Below are 21,824 nucleotides of genomic sequence, written 5' to 3'. Positions count from 1 at the left end.
AAAAAGGGAAGGAGAAGGGAGAAGAGGAAAGGGAGGGGAAGCAGATAGATAGAGGAGGGAGATAAGCAGAAGCAGGAATAAATAAAGGTTAATGTCATTGGGAAATTGTGAAATGAGTGCCAAGACATTCAACATGTATTCTGGTGTTTGAGCTGAATGAACAGCAGTTGTGTGCAATCAATACTGCCATTTGAAATTTAGTGTTTGATCCTGAAACACTGCTCCTACAGAGCCCCATGGCAGAAACAAATATTGGCCTGCACGACGATTAATAAACCATGAACTCCACATCCACAATAATGGGAGCAGATTGCTAAAGTGCGGGAAAAAAAACAAACAAATAAAAAAAAAACATACGACTGCCATTCAAAATGACAGGAGGAAAACACAACTAAAAATAAATAAATGTGTGTATCATTTGGCAATGCGTCTATTGGAACATCTCTGACATTCTGCAGCTTCAGGCCTGCGAAAGTTCATAGTGAGTTTTAATGTTGACTGCACACACTTTTAGTGTTTTTGCTTACTCTCATAAAAAAAAATCACTCTACACTACCTGTGCAGCACTGAACAACAACTGAACGATGTTAGTGACTGGCTGGTGAACATAGTGGGCCATTTAACAGCCAAAATACTCCCTTCAGGATTTTGATAAAGATGAAAACTGAGCTGAAGGAGAATGAATATTGGACGTACCTACGCAGGAACAAATATAATTGCTGGATGTGTAAATAAGGCATCTGGTTGCTGACAGGCTTGCCATGCCAAATTAATGGGATATGATGTGGGATATTTTTCCACTGCTAACTGGTCCAAAACTTAAAGGAACATGCCAGGGTTTTTTAAAAAAAATATGCTTATTTCTTATCCTTGTAGTGCCAGACAAGCAGTTAAATACCATTCTCTCCTCTCTGCGTGCATCACAGAGCACCCGCTGGATGCCTGACCGCCAGTTAGCTTAGTGATGGAGCATAAGAGCATGAGGTCAAATGCACTCTTCTCCAAAACAGTCTTTGCCTACATTAGCAGAACTAGAGTTTCGTTTAAAATTATAGGACTACTTTGACTGCCCCGCCTCCCATCCAGTCTTGATCTCTCAGCTTCCAAAGCCAATGGTCCTTTTCTGTGTATATTCCAGTTCAAATAGATCAGGATCAGGGTCTTGGTTCCTCTGATTAGCGGCAGCAGAAACTCTTGAAGTCTTCAACAAACGTTTGATGTTGCTGACTGAAGTTGTGGTTGGGCAGTTGAGGTGCTACATTATTTCAACAGTTGATGTTAAGCACAACCTGACTTCTTTCAATGCAGGGAAAAAAGTTCTAATGACTCGCGAGCAGTCCACTGGCTAATGGAGGTCTGGGGTTCTTTGATGCACATGGGAGGAGACAACAGCATTTTGTGTGTGTGTGTGTGTGTATGTGTGTGTGTGTGTGTGTGTGTGTGTGTGTGTGTGTGTGTGTGTGTGTGTGTGTGTCATTTAGATTAAACATGTATTACTAATGAGACTAGTTCAAAAAATTGTGCCTTTTCCATATTGCAAAATATACCAAAGAAAACCAGCTTTTCAGTTTTGGTCACTATTTGTACATCTCTTTTCTTAATGCCATTATCTGTTGATCTAGAGGGACACATTCTGTTGAGACACAAGTACCTGACTCCATGTTTGATTTTGGAGAGATTTCATCAGGGAAACAGAGGAGTCCTATCGCTGCCACGCTGATTCTAATATTTCCCCCAATTTAACATTGGGGCTTTTTTTTCCATGTTGGACAGATATTAAAGGAAGTGAGACATGGGTCACCAGACATCCATCTGTTTTCTATATCGCTTATCCATGAAAGGTTGGGGGGGGGGGGGCTATCCTAGCTGACATTGGGTGAGAGGCGGGGTTCCTGGTTGCCAGTCGATCACAGGGCCATCAGAAGCAATTAGGGGTTCAGTATCTTGCTCAAGGATACTTGGACATGGTCACCAGGGGAAGTGAGGATTTAACCAGCGACCCTTTGGTCACTAGATGGCCACTTTACCTCTGAGCCATGCTGCCCACTTCGTCACCAGACATGTTTCTTTAAAAGTTTGTCCCTGTGGGGGAATCTTTGTTAATATAGGCTGTGGCAGTGAGGACAATTTTGGAAGGAAAAGTCTGTTATGTAATACAAATCTGGAGCAAAACAAAGAGACCTTTCCTATATACCATATACAGACCCTGCTAACCTCCGGTGGAAATACTGGATGTGTATTTTTATGGCACCTTGAGGGAGGGGTGCTGGTTTCTGGTCTGTACGGCGATGATAAATCACTCGTCAGGTGAAGATGAAAGCCTGTGGGCCAAACTGCTTCAAAGTCTGGTGTTCATAATTCACAAGCTTATCTTGGAATGACTGGAAGAGAAACTGATTGAATGTCACTTGCGTCTAAACGTGAGCAATTTTATTATGTAGTTCTGTCTCACATGACAAAAATGCTCTCTCTTACTGTCACCCTGAGAACCTTTCAGAAGCTTGAATGAGACATGTTTTATTGATACAGATGAAGTTGACCATACATCTCTTTGGGATGGATAAACAAATTTGCCATTTAACCATCATTGTACTGATTCATTATTATAAAATATTACACAATATATTTCCATCAAATAAATGTTCAAGATTTTTTACAAACTTTCTTCTTTATTAAGGGAAAGCTCAGCGAGACCCTGTGATTACATTCACACTTAGAAGCAGCTCATTTCATCTACAGCCTGACCTGCTGCCTCAGTGCACCTCCACTGGAGCTGTTGGGATTAAAGTCCTTGCTCAAGGGCACTTCTGAAGAGTATCTGGTATTGAAGAGTTTGGTTTTCTACAAAACACAAATGGTGCTCAAGAAAAAAGTATGATTATGCGAGAATAGTTTCTCCAAAAAAAAAGTAACATCCATCCATTGTCTTCCGCTTATTCCTGTTAAGGGTCGCGGGGGATGGGGGGTGGTGGAGCCTATCCCAGCGGCTACGAGAAGCAGGGTTCACCCTGGACAGGTCGCCAGTCCATCACAGGACCAACACATAGAGACAGACAACCATTCACACTCACAGTCACACCTACGGTCAATTTAGAGTATCAATCAGCCTCGTCCCCTCTTGATGTCTTTGGACTGTGGTAGGAAGCTGGAGTACCAGAGAGAACCCACACAGGTACAGGGAGAACATGCAAACTCACACAGAAAGATCCCGTGCCCGAGGCGGGACTTGAAACCGCAACCTTCTTGTTGTGAGGCGACAGTGCTGACCACTGCACCACTGTGCCGCCGAAAAAAAAGTAATATCGTAAGCTTATTACAACAGGGAAGGCTACAGTGTTTTTCAAACTCCACAGTCTCTATTTGCTCAATGTTCTCCAGGGATTTATTTTATTTTATCAGAGGCAACACAAGGAAGCAGGGCGAGGTACTATGGAGATTTTTTTCCCCACATTCAATTCAGATCAATCAAATGGATTTCTATATATGATCCCATATCATAGATCATCCAGCAAAGTCAGTCATGTGTGTGCAAACACCAGGAGAACATGGAGTGTCCTACTTCAGGCACACCAGGTCATGCGGCTGGGAGACCGCAACATGAGTGTCTTTTAGAAGCGTCTCAGATGCCGAGTGTCCAGGCAGATGTGTGAATGAATGAGGAGGGTTTTTTTCTCTTCAGTGGAGCGCTGGTGAAGCTCCATTAAAGAAAATAAACTGAAGATCCAGCTGCCTTCAGATAGTTTCAATAATGTTTGTTTTCCTCACACACACACACACACACACACACACACACACACACACACACACACACACACACACACACACACACACAAACACACACACACATATATATAAAAATGTTTTTCTCAAGTCTGTAGATTGTATGTTGGCAGGACATAGCTGCAACCACAATATTTAATTTATAATATTAAATTATTATATTTAATTTATTATATTTAATTGCCATAGGTGCATCATGTCTCGGCACATTTCAAAAGATTCTCTCTTGCACTCTTTCCCTCCAAAGGTCCACAAATAATATTTCGCTGAACTTTTCTCCCAGAACAGGTTTTTTCTGCAGCATGTGCCAGAGCGGGGTCCTGGAGCACTACACCAATACTCACAGAATCTGGAGTTAAAATACACAGCTACTGTTCCATTTCAGAGGTTTGTCCTGTTGCTACTGATAGCTGACACAATCATTACCCTCTGTGACATGGAGGCCTGCATGTACTGAGGTAAAAAAAAAGCAAAATGTGCCTCTGTAATGTGTGTGTGTGTGTGGGGGGGGGGGGGATCTCCGGGGTAAAAACTCTCAAAAAGAGTTGCAAAAACTTTGGATGCAAATTAAGGATTCAACCGGCGCGCTTCTGTGCGCTCCAATTCAGAGACAGGACGGCAGAACTGACAACGTACAGGGACCACACAGCCATGGCTGATGTCAGCACTAAGAGTTTCTTTTTTAAGGGAGCATTGAGAGGGAAATTTGATTCATCGTCTGGAGTACACAACACCAGAAATAAATCCCACTGTCACAGGGTGCCAGACTAGTTTCTGGCATCAGACACCTTTTTAAGAAAGTGCTTCACCTGTAGAAAAGGCAGCGACAGAAAGAGCAAAAGTACTATCTACTAGCACCTGGAGATAAGTTAATACAAAAAGCAGAAGACGGGGCAGATGAGCAAAGCCTCTCTCCACACCCCATAGCTATAAGTCTGACCATCAACATGCTGTAGTGGGCGGCCAACATCTCCACTACAGGGAGAAACAGATTGGTCCTCTATAATGATGCTGGACAGCAACGTCTCTGAAGCACTGCAGGAGCCTGTGGCCAGCGGGGGAGGGGATGGACACGCTGGTGGAAGCATTTGTTCCGTGCAATGAAATAAGTACACCACTGACTGTAGTTTTAGGAAAAAAAAGAAAAAAAAAGAAAAGAAAATTACAAACAGCATCACAAAACATTGGATTACCTCTAATACTTTGAAATTGTTCTTTCATACATGTCATTGTGTTTGATTGCAGTATGTATGGTTATTGTAAAATATGTCTAATTCTTAAAGCTTTAAGTGAAAAGGTTGACTTTAAAATACTGCATACAAATGCAATATTGTGTAGGCATTTAAACTATTCATTAATGTGCAGCAAAAACAGTTTGTTTGGTTGCATTTAAATTACTCGATGGATAAAAAACCCCACAGATATAGCATAGGAGGACGTTCTGAAGCCTTTTTTAAAAACTTAGACCATGAAAGCAGCAGAATTTTCCCACTGAAAAGCCATTATTCATTTTATAGTATAAATACCAAATCGAGAATACCATTAAAATCAAATCAGCTTATGTTTAGACCAGTGAATGTAGTGCCTGCCAATGGCACTAAGCATTAGTCCAGGGTTCTGACACTGAGAAGCCATTTTCCTTTTTATGTGGATGAAAAGATTTCAAACTTCCTGAAGCAACTTACGTTTTATAGAAGCTTGTCAATGTCAGATTATTGAATTAAATTTTCTTTTTAAATCTCTTGTCCGCTATTGTTCATAGTTGGTGAACACACACATTGTGAGGAGCTCACAGTGGAAGGCAAATACTTAAAGTGAGAAGGGGCTCATCAATGGCCCATAACCTTGCCAACCTCGATGTTGGAATATTGGAAAAGAATGAGATCCTAAATCCAACTATGAACTCATTCTTTTCCAATATAATATTGTAAAAAAGATACATTGATGACATTTTTGTAGGATTTCGCGGTTCAGAGAGTTCTTTACTGTTATATTTTTTGAATATCTCAATTCCAGCTCAGACCATTTGAAATTCACCATGACCCTTGACAAACAAGAGATTCATTTCTTGGCTATTCTTATTGTGTGGGAAAACAGCTTTCTACACACCAACCCTAAACAGGAAAAGTACAGACCGCAATCGCCTTTCACATGCAAACAGTTGCCACCCTTACACATTGAAGAACAGTTTGCCATATGGTCAGTTTGGCCAGGTGAATAAGTCTAATGACTTTGAGCAAAATATGCAAATCATGACCAATAAATTCAAAGTGAGAGGCTATAATGATGCACGCATTAAAAATGCTGCTTCAAAACTTGAAAGAAAAAAACAGAACTGAGCTTCCAAAAAAACAGGAATGGGCAAAAGGGAAGACATGCACCGACACTGATTACTGAGTACTCAAAATGCGAAGAGGGAATTAAACCTGTCCTATGGAAGTATTGGCATATCCTTCAGACTGACCAACAACTAAGTGGCATACAGACCCCCCACAGAGAGCCTAGTCAAGAGGCAACAATGTGAAGGACCAGCTGGTCCATTCATATGTACCTAATCATATGTCCATGAGGGGAAGTTTGGATAGATAAAGACGACACATCAGCTCAAGCAACGCCTTGCGGAGCATAGGAGCACAATGAGATGCAGAAACGCCACATTCCCTTTGGCACGTCACTTTGTTAAAATGGAGTACACTGTTGCCTCATTATGTTACATCGGCATTGACCGAGACACCTCGCCTGAGTAGCGATTCGGACGGAGTCCTTCTACATAGAGAGGCTGAATGGATCCATAGGTTGGGCTCTCTAACCCCTCATGGTCTTAACGCTGAATTTGATTTGAGATGTTTATTATGATGAGCTGTATGCATAAATGTATGTAGAAATGTATGCAGATTATGTATTCCAGGTAATTATTTAACCTATGGCATACATAATGTTTTTTATGATATTTTTGATACATAAAATGTTTATAATTAAGTGTACCCCTCTGCATGTCTGCTATAACTGCTGATCAAAACTCCGGACTTGCAGCAGCGAGAACGTCTGCGTCTTGTCATATGGATTTGTGAATGGATTCTTGACACAGCCCCAATTAACACCTGTCCAATCAAGACACCCCTGTGTAACATAAAGAAATCCTGAATGACTTGCGTGTGAAAATGACTGTGATGAAGGCATTAGCTGAAACGTTGGTCTAATAAAAGATTGCATATTGAAGTTCTGAGTGTGCCACGACACTTCTTCTCACATTAAATCTCTTGTCTGGCAATTTTCCCTGCATGGTTGTTAATTTCAGGAAGGTTAAGCTAAAGTAGGTATAGCGGAATTGGTGATTAAAACATCCTGTAATACTCTTGTAATGCATTTAATAAATAGATGATATCTGCCAGAGTAAGAGAATCCAAGAGTGCATTTCTCCCCTAATAAAGGCATTTAAAACAGACCTCCTCTAGAATATTTTAATATGCTGTCCTCTTAACATTGTCTGCCTGGCGGAACATGAATTACCCAGTTCATTATGTTTTAGGGCATAAATGAGATTTTAATGAACAGATTGGACATTTGCAAAGTTGAGGTTATACCTTCTTCCTTCACGTCATTTTTTCCTGTTTCTGGATGACTATTTCCTGCTGAGTAAAAGGAAATGGTAAAAAGACAGTTTTTAAGTTTGCAAAATAAAACGTGGGAAATTGATTCATATGTAAAACTATCACTGAGCTTGTCAAAGAAAAAACAGCTCAAAACTGGCTCAATTCACTACAGAGTTGCACTGAGGGAGAGCTATTGGTAACTGAATCCTACTGCACTACAAATATGATTTTCGAGCAATATAAGCCTTATGCAATATGAACTGTGACTGATTTTTGCTCTTAAAGTGGGTCATGAAGGTCAGGTTTTAAGAGGCTGACTTACACATTACTTACGGTCACTAAATATCACAAGAGAGGATAAACAATGATCTGAAATGTGCATCCTTGAAAGTGCTCATGTTTTTTTGATTATGAACAACAGGACCGCTCTTTATGCCACTTTTGTGGCCTTGTAGGAGTTACGTGTCTTATGAAAAAAGTTAACAGATGATCTAAAAAAGAAAAAAGAGCAAGAAAATAGAATCTTGGAGTAATCCTCACACCTAAACATGGGATTGCCTGTCCGCGGTGTGTTTCAGGTGCCAGCTAGTGGCCCCACTTGAATGGCAGAGTGAATCTTGTTAGTTTTCAGCTCAAAACACCATGTGCAGACTCCTGATCGCAAAAAGAGATGGAAAAGGAGACACCAACCACCATCATGGTGGCAACGTATAAACCAAGACACAAGGTTCACGCCATATTAGCACAAAGCCTCTGCTGATGAGGCAGCTGAGGACAGAAACCTACACTAAATTAACAGGTAACGTTCTGTCTCGATGGTGTGGTGATTGCAGCTATGTCGAGGGGAGTTTTTCTCTGGAGCCATGTGTTACAACTTCTACAGTTCTGGCACTGAGTAATGCTCCATTCAGAGGCCTGTGTGTGTAACAAAAAGGGTAAAACCAGCAGTACTGGGTCAGTGTCTGCTCCCCTCACTGACGACCTGAATCACTTGTACATTTGCTTTCAGAGCAACATCCCGTACTTGGCTGTGATCCTAGCATAGCACCGACAGCATCATCGGTTTGCTAATGACTGCCCCGTAATCAGCCTGATCACCTACACTGATAAGAAGGCTTACAAAGACTTGGGGAGAATCCAGATCTACCACAATCTCCAGCTCCATAATAGAAAGGAGTTGATAGTTAATTCCAGTAGACAGCAGGGGAAAGGTTGAATACTCATTCACACCACAGAGGGAGGTAGCAGCTTTGGGTTTCTGTGAGTAGACATCAGAGAGGGCCTGTCCTGGTCACGGCACACTTTCTCCGCCTGCTAAAAAGAATTAGCATGGACAACAGGATACTTGCTAACTTGGATGAACTACTGAAGTAGCTCGACTGGCTGCATCACTGCCTGGTATCTACTGTTGACACATTCCAGTCAATGTCCAAGCTTTTATCAGTTAAAGCAACATATATATATATATATATATATATATATATATATATATATATATATATATATATATATATATATAAATAAATCCTGGTTAAACACATAAAAAATGGTGCTAAGGAACAATTACGGATTGCAATGTAATCAATAAAAGAGTCATGATCTGATTAACAGTAAGTTTGCTTGTTTACATTTCAAGACAACATTGTAACTGTAATAAAGGTTAAATGATCAGCAGAAGATCAAATATGAAAGAACAGTGGCAGCTGCGTGGGGTGAATCGTAAAAAGGAAGTACATTTAATCCTCCCATCGCTGTATTAAAAATGCGGAAATGAAACTGCTCAGGGATGCTTTGAGATGCAAAATGTGTTAAATCTAATTATTGCACAGTTGTACTTAGTGGCCGTCTGGGATTCTATGGTTGTTGTTTTTTTGTGTGGTTTTCTTTGTTTAAACATCAGTATTAATCCTGATTGCGCCTCAAAGATCCCACTAAATATATACGTGTATAAATTCATGAAACACACAATTACAAGACTACTACAAGCAAAACCTGACCCATTTTGTTCTATTCTTGTATTATATTAATGTTTCTGACAAATACTGTAAATGTCCTAGTTAAAAGAAACTGGTCTCAAAACAATCTCCTTCTTTGTTCAAAGGTTGTCTGGGGATTAAAACAATGGAAGTCTTTTAGATATCTACACATGGAAAAGTACTGGCTGTGCATTTTGTTGGAGGGATAAAAAGCCTTCTTAAAGCACAATGGACACATTAGGAAAAACAACAATATCACTGTACATCATCTAGAGTTCCCTGTAACTATCACGCCTGATCGAGCATCCTCAGCTTGCATTCAGACTAAACGTGACTGCAGCAAATTTGATGCAAACTGCCTGGTGTAACTACTGTAACACTGCCTATACGGCCATCTCCTGATGGAAATATGCACTAAATAGCCTGCATATTTTTATTTTTAAACTTCCAACCACTTCATGGGAATGGTTTTAATTTGCATCTTCTTTTTCACACAGATGTCAGTGTAATTCCTAACTTGCATTGCATTATGGACAGAGCTCGATACTCGTGATTTCATCACAGGCATACGATACAAACACAGACACCAAGAGACAATGAGCAAATCAGCAAAATCTCTGCTAGTTAAATAACAAAGCCCGGCGGGCGAAATGCAGTGCAATACATTTCAAAAGTATCCAGTGGGCTTTGCAGCTGTGTGGAGGATGGACATAAACATTGTTGTGCCAGCATCACAACAGAATGGAAGCTGGAACCAGAGTCGCTGCCAGTGGTATCCTGGGGGCGAGTGAGGAAGGCTACTGTGCCACAGCTGTTGGTGACCTGGTGATCAGAGCTCATGATCCCCCACTGACAGCATCCTTCCATCGTCAAATCATTTTGAGATTTTCTCTGAAAGTGTCTCACCAGTGGTTGTGAGATGCACTCTAACTTGTATTCAGTGGTCAATCGGACACTGTTACAATTTGCAGTTTATCTTGGTCTGACTTGTAAAAGACCTTTACAGGATATATAGGATTAAACCCTGATATGTGGATGGATGTGCAGCGGGCACATTCATATCAGGCAAAATGCCCGGCCTGGTGCTGAATCAAATCACATCTTTACATTGACTTTGAATGTAAAATTCCAAAATCACTATTTGTGGAATTATCACAGAGGCAACTGGAGCATAACTTGACAAATAAAGAAAAATCAAACCGGAATCTACGTTAGAACTGGTTGTTTTTATTGTACAAGTGTAAAACATGCAAACACCCAGTGTCTATGACCAGTCGTTAATTTTTATGGTTATCATTTCACCTTAATTTTTGTAATTTATATTGAAACATTTATTCAGTGGTGCATATTGTGTAAGTTTTAAAAGAATTCTTGTAGATCTCTCCCTTTTAGATTATCAGCTTGGGCTGTGAGGGAAGGCTACTCATGCATATTGACCACAACACAAACTAAAGCGTTCAGTTTTATCGCAGGGTTTCCTAAACAGTCCCGGCAGTGAGTCGCATTCACTTCCCACTCGGTGCAGCGTTTGGCAAGAAGCCTTATCTTAACTAGTGTCATAGTGAAACTGATTTGGACAGGTGAAGACTGATGAGGTGTATATAGCCTGTGGCAACTGCTTCAAGCTGTGTGAGTGTGGAACAACCCTACCTGTCACCAGTGATGATTCTCAGCTACAAAGTGTGGCAACATCAAGAATTTTCCATCTTAATCACTCCTTCATCTGTCAGCTCCTCCCTCAGGGGCAAACCAGTGTTGTCATTTACCAATGCAAAGCCCACCTCTTTGAGTAATTAATATATGAAAATCTTGTTGTAAACACATGTGATTTTGTTTGTATTTCCTGTTTTCATTGGGGAAAACTATTTAGCATTTATTAAATCTGGAAGACACTCCATGCTCCACATTTTCTGTTCTTTCCCACAGTATAAAAATGCACCACAAAACATCCTTGTAGGGGTTATATTTGAAGGACAGTCTCAACACTTTCTGTGCTTGTTTTATGTCTGCAAGAACAAGAGGCAATTTAATGTAAATGTAAAGATATAAATCACTTGAAAGCACTATTTAACCCCAATTATGCTCCATATTTTTCATGAGATTGAATCACAGCTATTGTACATGCGTTTTGGATAATTATGCACCTTGTATATTTTAGGATCCCTTGTTTTAATGCTGTTTTTTTTTAAACAAATGAAACTCTTGCTGACAAATAAACAGAAAGTTCTAGATGCAAGTAACATGGAAGAACTCTGACATCATCACTCTGGATATCTTTGCAGTACAACATTGGAATTATTCAAAGCTTGTTAAAAATCTTTTAGTTTCCCTTTAGGCACATTTTACGCACAAAAAAAATGAGACAAACTAAAAAAAGAAAGGTTTTACCCGTAAATTAATGATCTGTTATTCATGTGCAAGCTGACAAACAATTTCCAGCATCTAAACATGAATGTCCAATGACACATACAGGTACAACAAAATGCACACGATAAAATTTAAATTAGTGTTAGCTCAACCACACACACCCACCTCTTGTGTCATGGTAGTTTGAAATATTCATGTGATAAATGGAATGATTTCACCAGTGAATTTTTGTCTTTGGTGAGTTCAGTCGGTGTCACCACTGTTTCTTTTATGCCAGTTTACATCAGAATGATATCACGTCACCAGAGCCTTGTAGAAACGAGTGTCATTGCAGCGCAACTTTAAATTCAGGGCCTCATCAAGAGGATATTCCTTCTCCTGCAAACTGTTCTTTAACCCACTCAGCAACCGTCTTCCCTCCATCCTTCACAGCCGGTGAAAAGTAAGAGCTGAAAAGTTGTTTTAGGGGTGAGTTGGTAGATATGTTTGTTTTATTGGTTTTGCCACCTTTTAAAACCGTTACCAAAAAAAAAAAAAAAGTGTTATTGGAAAAGCTAATTAGCCAGGGTCTGGAGCAAATGTTCACTCATTGATGAGTTCTATCATCTGCAGAGATTTAATGTGTTACTGGTGCAGCCAAACAGACCAATAGATGTTGGTGACTTGAATTCATCACGTGTATGACTTTGCCCTGTCAAGATATGATACAACAGACTCAATACAATACAAAATAAAACAATATTGCATTAAAGAAAATACATAAAATTAATGATCCATTAATCCATTAAATGAATGATTCCCATCCAAATTGTAGTTCCAGGAAGAGATCCTGTCGTATGAGGAGGGATTCTCTTAAAAAGAACTGTAACTTTGAAACTGTTAGCTGAGGAGATGTTGTGTTTCAGATGAAGTGTGTGCTGGTTTTGCAGATGAAGTCTGACCATTCAGATGGAGATGTCAACATTACCTTAAATGCTTGAAGCTGCGGGTGTTGTGACTCTGTGGTATCTCTGGATATGGGTCGTGAGATGAGACGCTGCATTTCATGTTTTATAGCATTGTCTTTCATCTTTTTTTTTTTTTAACTCAAACCTAATCCACACTTGCACATTATAAAGGTTTCGTTGCATCATGTCATATCATCACTTTCCAGCAACTTTTGAGAGCAGTAAAAACAGAGAGGGCGGAGGGAACACTTCTTGTGTTTGAGTGAGCAATCAAGCTGCAGGAGGAAAATTGTCACTTGGTTTATGCCCAAAAAGTTAATGTATGTGTGTCATATTGAAACGTATCAATGCATTACGTGAATCTTTGAACCCCTATGATTCATAATCTGATCCAACCGCAAAGTGGAGACTGCTGCTTTCAATACACAATTAATGTCAACCACCTCAGTCTGAAACACTCTCCAGCAAGATTATTTCAGAGTGTCCACATTAGATGAACAATATTTTTGACTTATAGCACATTTATGCTTCCGAATCTACACAAAGAGCTGCTGCATTCACTTGATAAATCAGCTGTGGATGTAAACAGCCTCTAATTAAAGCTGAAAGTTGGCACTTTAACATAATAGTCACTGTGTCGGTTCAGATCCAGTGTGCTGGGCTACAAAGCCAAAAGAGAAGTGCCCTATTATTTACAGACTGTTCTGTAGTTCTGCTATCTGACGTTCTACATCATTAACTCAATCTTTTCAGTCACACGCCTGAAAATAAAAAGGTTTCCTGTGTGACTTTCCAATTATATTGATGCATTCTCACAGTGTGAATGAGCCTTGCAATTTGGCAGGTTGGCGTGGTTATATGAGTGAACACTGCTCTGACTGGCACAGCTAATAGCGCCTTTAGTCAAGAGTTTGGCTGCTGTGTACACACCCATTTGTGACAGATTATGTTCACTGATTGATGCGCCATCCCCTCCACAGGGTGCTGAATCATGCAGCTGACCCTCATGACCTCTGCTCTGTATGAGACATAGCCAGACCCCAATCTGACCCTGAATAACTTTTTTTTTTCTTTTTTATCTGGCATGCACCATAGGTGATACATCCTCAACTCTCCCTGAACATCCACTGGACTCTAAATGAACCCCTGCTGCACCTGTTCCTTTGCTGAGGGACAATACTCACTCATCACTTTCATCTATGGTTCACAGATATTGTGGGAAAAGGAAACACAAAACCCATTGTAAAATGAGCTTCAACAGTGGCATTAATATATATTTTTGATAAAGTTATGCTCCATGTGAAGTAAGTGATCAATAAATGATAGCTAACTGCATTATAACTGTAACAGGTCGCACCGATAGGCAAACTGCACTATTTGGATTTACGGTCCTGCACTTTTCTTTTTTTTTTTCTTAAATAACAAAGTTAAAGTGCTTGTGTAATATTGCATAGTTCCTATTAAATACATAATTAACCCTTTTTAAGCAAATAAAGAAATTAATCAATCAATAAACAATGAATTTAATGAGTGCAAAGTCAAAGAAAGAAACAACTACTTCAAAAGCTAAATACTGAACTCGTTAACCCCTGGAGAGTTTCGTCTGTTAATTTTGCCAGGTGAAATCTCCCTTGACATGTTCCGCATGTGGAGACGCTACCTCTGAAAGCAGCCTCTCTAATATCAAAAGAAAAAATAGATAGCGGTTGAAAACACAATTAAGAAATCATCTGTACAGATTCCATCCTCTCAGACAATTAAATTCTAAATCAAGGTTAACTGTTGTCTCTTGTGTGTGAATAAACATGTAAACGTGCAGGCACACTAGTCGCATGTACTGCAACACTGAAAGCAAGTCTATGGTAGCTGCAGCAGGACTCCACCAAAGCTCCTTGAGGTGAAGCTGACATGTTATTCACAAATAAAAACAGTTGACATTTGAATGCTTCAGTTGTGATGTTTTGCGTGTTTGTAAGAAGCTCAGAGTAAATTTGATGTGCACCTTACCATCTGAGCATTTTGCACATAGTAGAAAAAATACTGCATCATTAATTTTGGAGTGGGGGGGGGGGGTTCTATTTTGGTCAGTAGCTTGAACACACCCGTGAACACTCAGCTGAGAATAAGTACATTTACTAGCTAAATAATGCGGGCGCTGGGAGAGAAAAGGACAATTGTGTCAGTTGGACGCTAGGAATGACATCTGTGCTGTGTCATGCTCCGGGCATTGGGCCCACTATATTTTGGATGCCGCTAAAGTAGCATGACCAATCCTATAAGAGTGTAACAAGCACAGTTTAGACACTTTTTTTTTTTTTGAATGTGTCAAATTCTGTCAATAAAATCAATACTGTAGTTTTCTATCTCTCGTTGTGTTATTTTTGAATTACTTCATAGAGGCTGATTTAATTGCATCAAATGGCAATTTAATCAATCAACCGTTTAATTTTTCTGTTCAGTTGAGATGGTAATGCAAGCTGTGTAATGAAGCTCAGTTCATGGGCTCCAAATGTACGATTCATGTTATTACCCTCGCCTTTTGTGAAATGTAGTTCTTGAAATTAATATTCAGTTTTCATGTTAATTATCTAACAACAATTTCAAAGATTCATTATATTGTAATTTCACGTAGAGATGAGTTTCAGTGACTTACCACACTGGCTAATGGTGTACTAAGTATAAATAAAAGATGCTCAAGAGTCAAACTGCTTCAATATAACAAAAGAAAAAAAAGCCAACGAAAAACAAATGATGAGATGGTGATCTACTAAATGGGTTCAAACGTGTGCTACTGTTAACCGTTACAAGGTCACTGATAAATTTAAATGGTCCAGAGGAGAGAGAAAGAGAGAAAGGATTGATTGAACAGATTCAGCGTCCCGCTCTCCTCATTAGACTCATTTTTCAGCTGCCTGGGGTTAATTACCACACACACACCTCACGCTGTTGTTCCACTTACATCATAATTACTGTGGCGAAGATTGGAAACAATTTAAAGCTCATAATATGAGGCCTTCTGCTATCAACCACATGTGCATACAAACGCATACAAACACACACACACACACACACACACACACACACACACACACACACACACACACTCACATGAACACACATCCTGACAGCAATGCCATCAATATTTTCTGCCTGAACCTCCCGGTATATTCCCAAATCCTCATCGCTCCCTCCCTAGGAGCCAGCTGTTTTTGGGATTGATTTCACTTATTTAATGACGGCTGCGCTAATGACCCTTTGCACATGGTTGATGGTGTCACAGAAACCACAGCGTCTCAGGAATGAGGATTGGATGGGAGCCTGGAGAGTGAGAGGTGGGTGATATTGAGGAGGGCATGAATGAAATGGTGGAGCACAGCAGAAGGACAAGTGAAACTAGAGGCAGCATGTATGTAGGCGGCCTTTGTCTTTCTCAAACAAACAAGGACATGGAATACGGGATAGAAATTAATAATCATTCCGTGGACTCATTTTTACATTGTGGCACAGATGAAACAGACCTATCCACCCCTCATCAGAGACCAGTGCCTGGTTCGCATAGCTCTGGGTGGATATTTGTTTTGCTGAGCTCCAGTGGGGCATCTCTGGAGCAAGCCTTGGTATACAAATTGATTTCTTTGTCTTTTTTTTCATGCAATTACAATCATCTTGGGCACAACAAAGATATCTCATTTTTAAAAGGTGTCAGAAGCATGCGAAGAAGCAATGATCCAGAGGGGAAATGCTGTTGTAATGAGCCAATTTCAGGACTGATTATCATACATTGAAAATCTCCATCCATCCATCCATCCATCCATTTTCTTCCGCTTGTTCCTATTACGGGTCGCGGGGGGGCTGGAGCCTATCCCAGTGGCTACGGGCGAGAGGCAGGGTTCACCCTGGACAGGTCACCAGTCCATCACAGGACCAACATATAGAGACAGACAACCATTCACACTCAATCAGCCTAGTCCCCAACTGCATGTCTTTGGACTGTGGGAGGAAGCTGGAGAACCTGGAGAGAACCCATGCAGGCACAGGGAGAACATGGAGACTCACACAGAAAGATCCTGTGCTGGAGCCGGGACTTGAACCCAGAACCTTCTTGCTGTGAGGCGACAGTGCTAACCACTGCACCACTGAAAACTTTTTTTTTTTTTCTCAAGCATGTATCCAGTTAATATCTGGAATTCACTGCAAATCACTGCAATTATTTATTGTTTTCTGATGGCATTTATTTTGTTGTCCAACAGTAATAGTGTGCAAATCCAGTCTCTTTTGGACCAAGTGCAGGTCAAAAATACACAAAGATCAGGAAAGACTATCTGCAAACCGGATCAACAACTCCCAACAGGATATTTGTCTGCTCGCGTGGTTTTGACCCACACGAACAAGTGGCCCTGGTATGAGTTGAATTGTTGGAAGCAAACAAAAAAAGAAAAACAAAAAACAATGAGAACTCTTGGTCTGGTGTACAGACAGGTCTGTAGGCAAAGAAGCTCACTGCTGCACACAATTTAAATGTGTGAACCACAAGTAGGAAACTGATCCTTTCTCTAGAATAGTGCATGGCTACCATTCCTGCACTGGCAAGGTCTTCTAACAAAACATGGGAGCTGCTGTCATTATGCACTGCCATTAGAGCACCTACAATGACTTAGTTAATCACCTTGGTGTCATGTGACACAATGGTTAAATGCCTGTAATGTTGCAAAATGCACAGGACTTGGCATAGTGAAATAGTGTTAGGGCATAATGTTGCTTAAATTTCTACTCTGTTGTACTTTATTGTCGGTGACTCACACACCCCGGAGCTCCTCATGAAAGTTCTTTGACCAAATAATGTCATCCACAGACACTTGCACTAAATTGCCTTGTTACCTCCACCAAAGAGGTCACATGATCACCAGCAATGTATGCCAGCTGGTTTTATGGTGAGCAGGATATCTCAAAATCTGATGCACTGCTTTTGGTGAAATTCGTAGGAAATAAGGAACCAGTGATTACATTTTAGAAGTCATTTGGCCATTGGCAGGTCTAGTATTTCTGTGCATGTCATAGAAAAATCTATATCAAATCCTTGACAATCAGAAAGAAAATGAATAAACCAATTTTGATGATACTATGTTCACAATCTGTACCAACATGGTCTCCTTGCTAGCGCTATCTGAGAACTTCCTTATCAAGTCTGCCATGCAGCTGTAATACTATGTCAAGCTGGTTAATAGTTCAGTAAAATAAAACAAAATGTCCTTGACGTATATGTTCATCATATTTAAATATACTCAGTTGTAGAGCTAGTTTCAGCCATTTTCATCTGTCCAGTAACAAAAAACTTAAACTTAACAAGCAAGAAGAGAGGCAACAATTGCAAATTCAATACTGCATTCAGAGCCAAAAGTAAATTCCCAAAAAGCTGCACAGACCATGTTCTCCCTGGATGATACATGAAGCACCCTACATTCAGACAAATGAATATGTCAGCTACAATTGTTAAATTTAATTTGTCAGACCATCATTTATATTTGATCAGGAATTACTTAAAATGAGGGATATAATTGGTGACTTTAGAGCTAATTGTAAAATAACAACTGATGCTCAGTGGTTCATCATCTCTGATGATGAAAGGCAGCGATGTTATTGGTGTGAAAAGGGCAGCAGCTTTGCTGTGCAGATTTGTCAAATTCTTCCATAGCAGATTATTTATACACTAACTTGAATACTACAGTCACCGCTAGCCATTAACCAAGTATTCACTTTTAAACAGCTGATCGCTCGATTTTACAGATGACCCATGAAGAAGATGTGTGCTTAGTTAAATATGAAATCTGTTAAAGTGAAGTCAGTGGCATACAAAAGCAATGTATATGTATAATGCACGTGAAGCTTGGTTAATTTTTAAAGTGCATGTAGTAGAGATGTTTTCTGCAATATTGTTTTATAAGAAATAGAAGGCATTCACCCAGATAAAACACTGAGAGCAGGAGCCTCAGATTCCTATCCTTAACAATCACAGACACTATCATGGCGCTAATGCCCACATGATATTTTTACAGATAACCCTGCAAGGAGCAGCAGAAAGCATTCATTCGGTTGCTTGCAGCTGGAGGGCCCACGAGCAGCCATTCATGCTTTAGACGAATAAATGGAGAATGACTACTTCCCACTGGGCCTGGTTCACACCAAGTGGCATAGGTGCTACAGTAGGTGAATAGACGGCTACAGTACTTGTAAAAGAAAGAAAGCAACATTTTCTTTCACATTCAACAAGTGATACATAAACAATTTATGCAATTACTGTATTCGTCATGGCGCCTTGACTCTTAATTTACAAGCTACGTGTTTAATGAAATTCATGACAACCTGTATTTGCGAGAGGTATTGCAAACTGTCTAAACCACCTTTTTTTGTTTCTTTTTGAAAATTATTTTGCAATAATGCTTTGATCACAAGTTGAAATGCACTTTATTTGATTTAGGTTTTATATGAACATGCACAAACTTCAAGATTTCTGTATTGCAGATCAAAAACTCCCAGTAATATATGAGCAGCAGTGAGTTGGCCAAACTCCACCTCGACACAGCCTTAACACTGTCCGTCACATTCGGGGAGACTTAGACATGAAACAACAAGACAAGACAAAGAGCTGAGTTGAAGCTATGTTTATCAGAACTGCAAACACATGCATACATAATTATACATTTAACAAGCCTTTTTGGCTGTTTTTTTATGATCGTATAAAAGAACTCCATCTGTAGCACTGTCTACTTCATGCTAATGTCAAGAAATGAAAGATAATATAATAACCCTAAACCCAAAACATCACCTTTACCTAAACCTGCCCACCTTGGTTTTTTGCCTAATCCCTCCACTGGGTGTTTTATATGACTGCAGAACATGAGAGTGATACACTGGTGCTTGTCCATGCAGGGCTCTGTAAAATCAATCCTGTAACAGATGGGAAGCCATTGTAAAGAGCTTAAAATCAGCGTGTTGTAAGCCATTCTTCTGGAACTGGTTAAAAGCCTTGCTGTAGCATTTAGCACCAGTTGCAAGTGGTTTAACAATGCCTGACTGAAAACAGGTGAAATTGGAGTATAATTTTCTAGCTGGGATGAAATTAAGGTACGAATGATCATTCCTTGCTCTTGTTGTGGCATGAAAGATCGGAGCTTTGCAAAATTTCTTAACTGATAAAAACAGGTACAGGTCAGGGATTTTATGTGCCAGTCAAAGTGCATACTGTAGCCTGATAAGACACAACACCAAGATCGTTCAAGTTTGAACAAAGCACTCAGCTTTGAGGGTAACATTTTCAGTTGCAAAAATAAGACCTCTGTCTTATCTACATTAAGCTGTAAGAGGCTGTTTGACATCCAGTCCTTAATGACAAATGGACAGTTTGTACTTGAGGTGCGGGCCGGTCACCATCTACAACTTCACTGACAGAAATGCCAAAGAGTCAGTTTCCTTGGCACGGCAGCCAAAATGCATTTAACTATGGAGATGGTCATCCGTTACAAGTAGTGCAACATAGACAGTGTTCCTAGTTTATCAGGTTTAAATGAGTCATATAGCAGAATATATTCAGCATAACAGTGACAATAAATGTCCCTCAATTTGCTGAAAATGTAAAGGCAAAAAACATAATGCAAATATTGTAGGGCCAAAGACTGATCCTTGAGGCACACCATAGGGTAGAACAGCAGTTTTAGAAGTGTAAGTGTCTGGCAACTAGGAGGAGAACCAGTCCAGAGCACTCCCTCAGATGCATACACACTGCCTGAGCCTTCTTCTCTGATCTTCTGTGTCAAATGCTGCATTAAGAATCAGCAGCACTGAAATGGAGCACTCACCCTCTTCACAAGACATCAAAATATCATTCTCTAAGAGGAGCTGTCTCTGAAGGGTGCTTCAAATTGTGACGGAAACCTGATTGGAATTCATCAAAAACATGATGTGCTGTCAGAACAATCGTGAGCTGTTTGATAACAAGTTTCTCCAAAATGTTTTGATATGAACAGCAGTTTTGATAGTTAGGATATATGAATCAAGGCTATCTATTTCAGGAGTGGCTGAACAAGTACTGGTTAAAAATAAGCGGGGACAGGCCCATAACACTGGTTCTGACATCTCTTGTCTTATTGACAAAGACTGAGACAAAATCGCTGCAATCTTTATTGAACCAAATCAGCACATCAGAAGATGGAGGATGTCATTGGAGAAATGCCTCAGGTCATGAGCCTGTTCAATCTTTACTTCTGTTTTGTTCCTCTTGTTTTGAAATTCAGATGTCTTTTTGAGCACCAATTATGTTGCATAGCCAACCAACAGCTAAGTTAGTCTAAAATGTCACTGAAAAATTGTTATTAGAAGAAAAATATTTACATATTTAGGTGGTGCCATGTTACCTACTTACCTTTTTATATAATACAGCAATGAGATGTTATTAAAATGAATAGCGGCAATCTAAAGTACTCTAAATACTCCAGACAGACATTAATAACCAATAATCAATTATTAATAATGAACAACAACTGCTTTTAAAGGCTGTGTGTATGTTGCAACTAAGTTGATCAATTATTCAATTTTATCAATATGTGAATGAGACATGACCAAGAAACCTAGGTTAATCATTAAAGATTTTGAATATTTATAACCTGGCCCTGTGTTGGATTGGCGACCCGTCTAGGGTGAACCCTGCCTCTTGCCCGAAGGCTTCAGGGATAGGCTCCAGCCCCCCGCAACCCTTTACAGGATAAGCGGTAAAAAATGCATGGGTGGATGGAATATTTACAACCTGATATCACAAATATACATTGATGAGAAAATAGCCGCAGCAAAGGTCAAATATATTGAAAACCATAAAATAAAAATAACATGTTAACATTAGCCTTCACACACACAGTTAATGTAACATCTTGCCCTCTGGGGAGCAGCATGGCTCGGAGGTAGAGTGGTCGTCTAGCAACCGAAGTGTTCCTGGTTCAATCCTCACTTCCCCCGGTGACCATGTCAAAGTGTCCTTGAGCAAGATACTGAACCCCTGATTGCTCCTGATGGCCCTGTGACGGACCAGTGACCCATCCAGGGACGGTTTACTCTCACTAGGCAAAATTTCAGTGTTTGAGATTGTTCGTTTTTTTGTTTTGTTTTTTTGTTTT

Source organism: Aulostomus chinensis, chromosome 2 (assembly GCF_037954235.1).
Source record: "Aulostomus chinensis isolate RoL2024-O1b breed Wild chromosome 2, RoL_Achi_v1.0, whole genome shotgun sequence".
In the NCBI taxonomy this organism is placed as follows: Eukaryota; Metazoa; Chordata; class Actinopteri; order Syngnathiformes; family Aulostomidae; genus Aulostomus; species Aulostomus chinensis.
Note: the sequence above shows the minus strand (reverse complement) of the source record.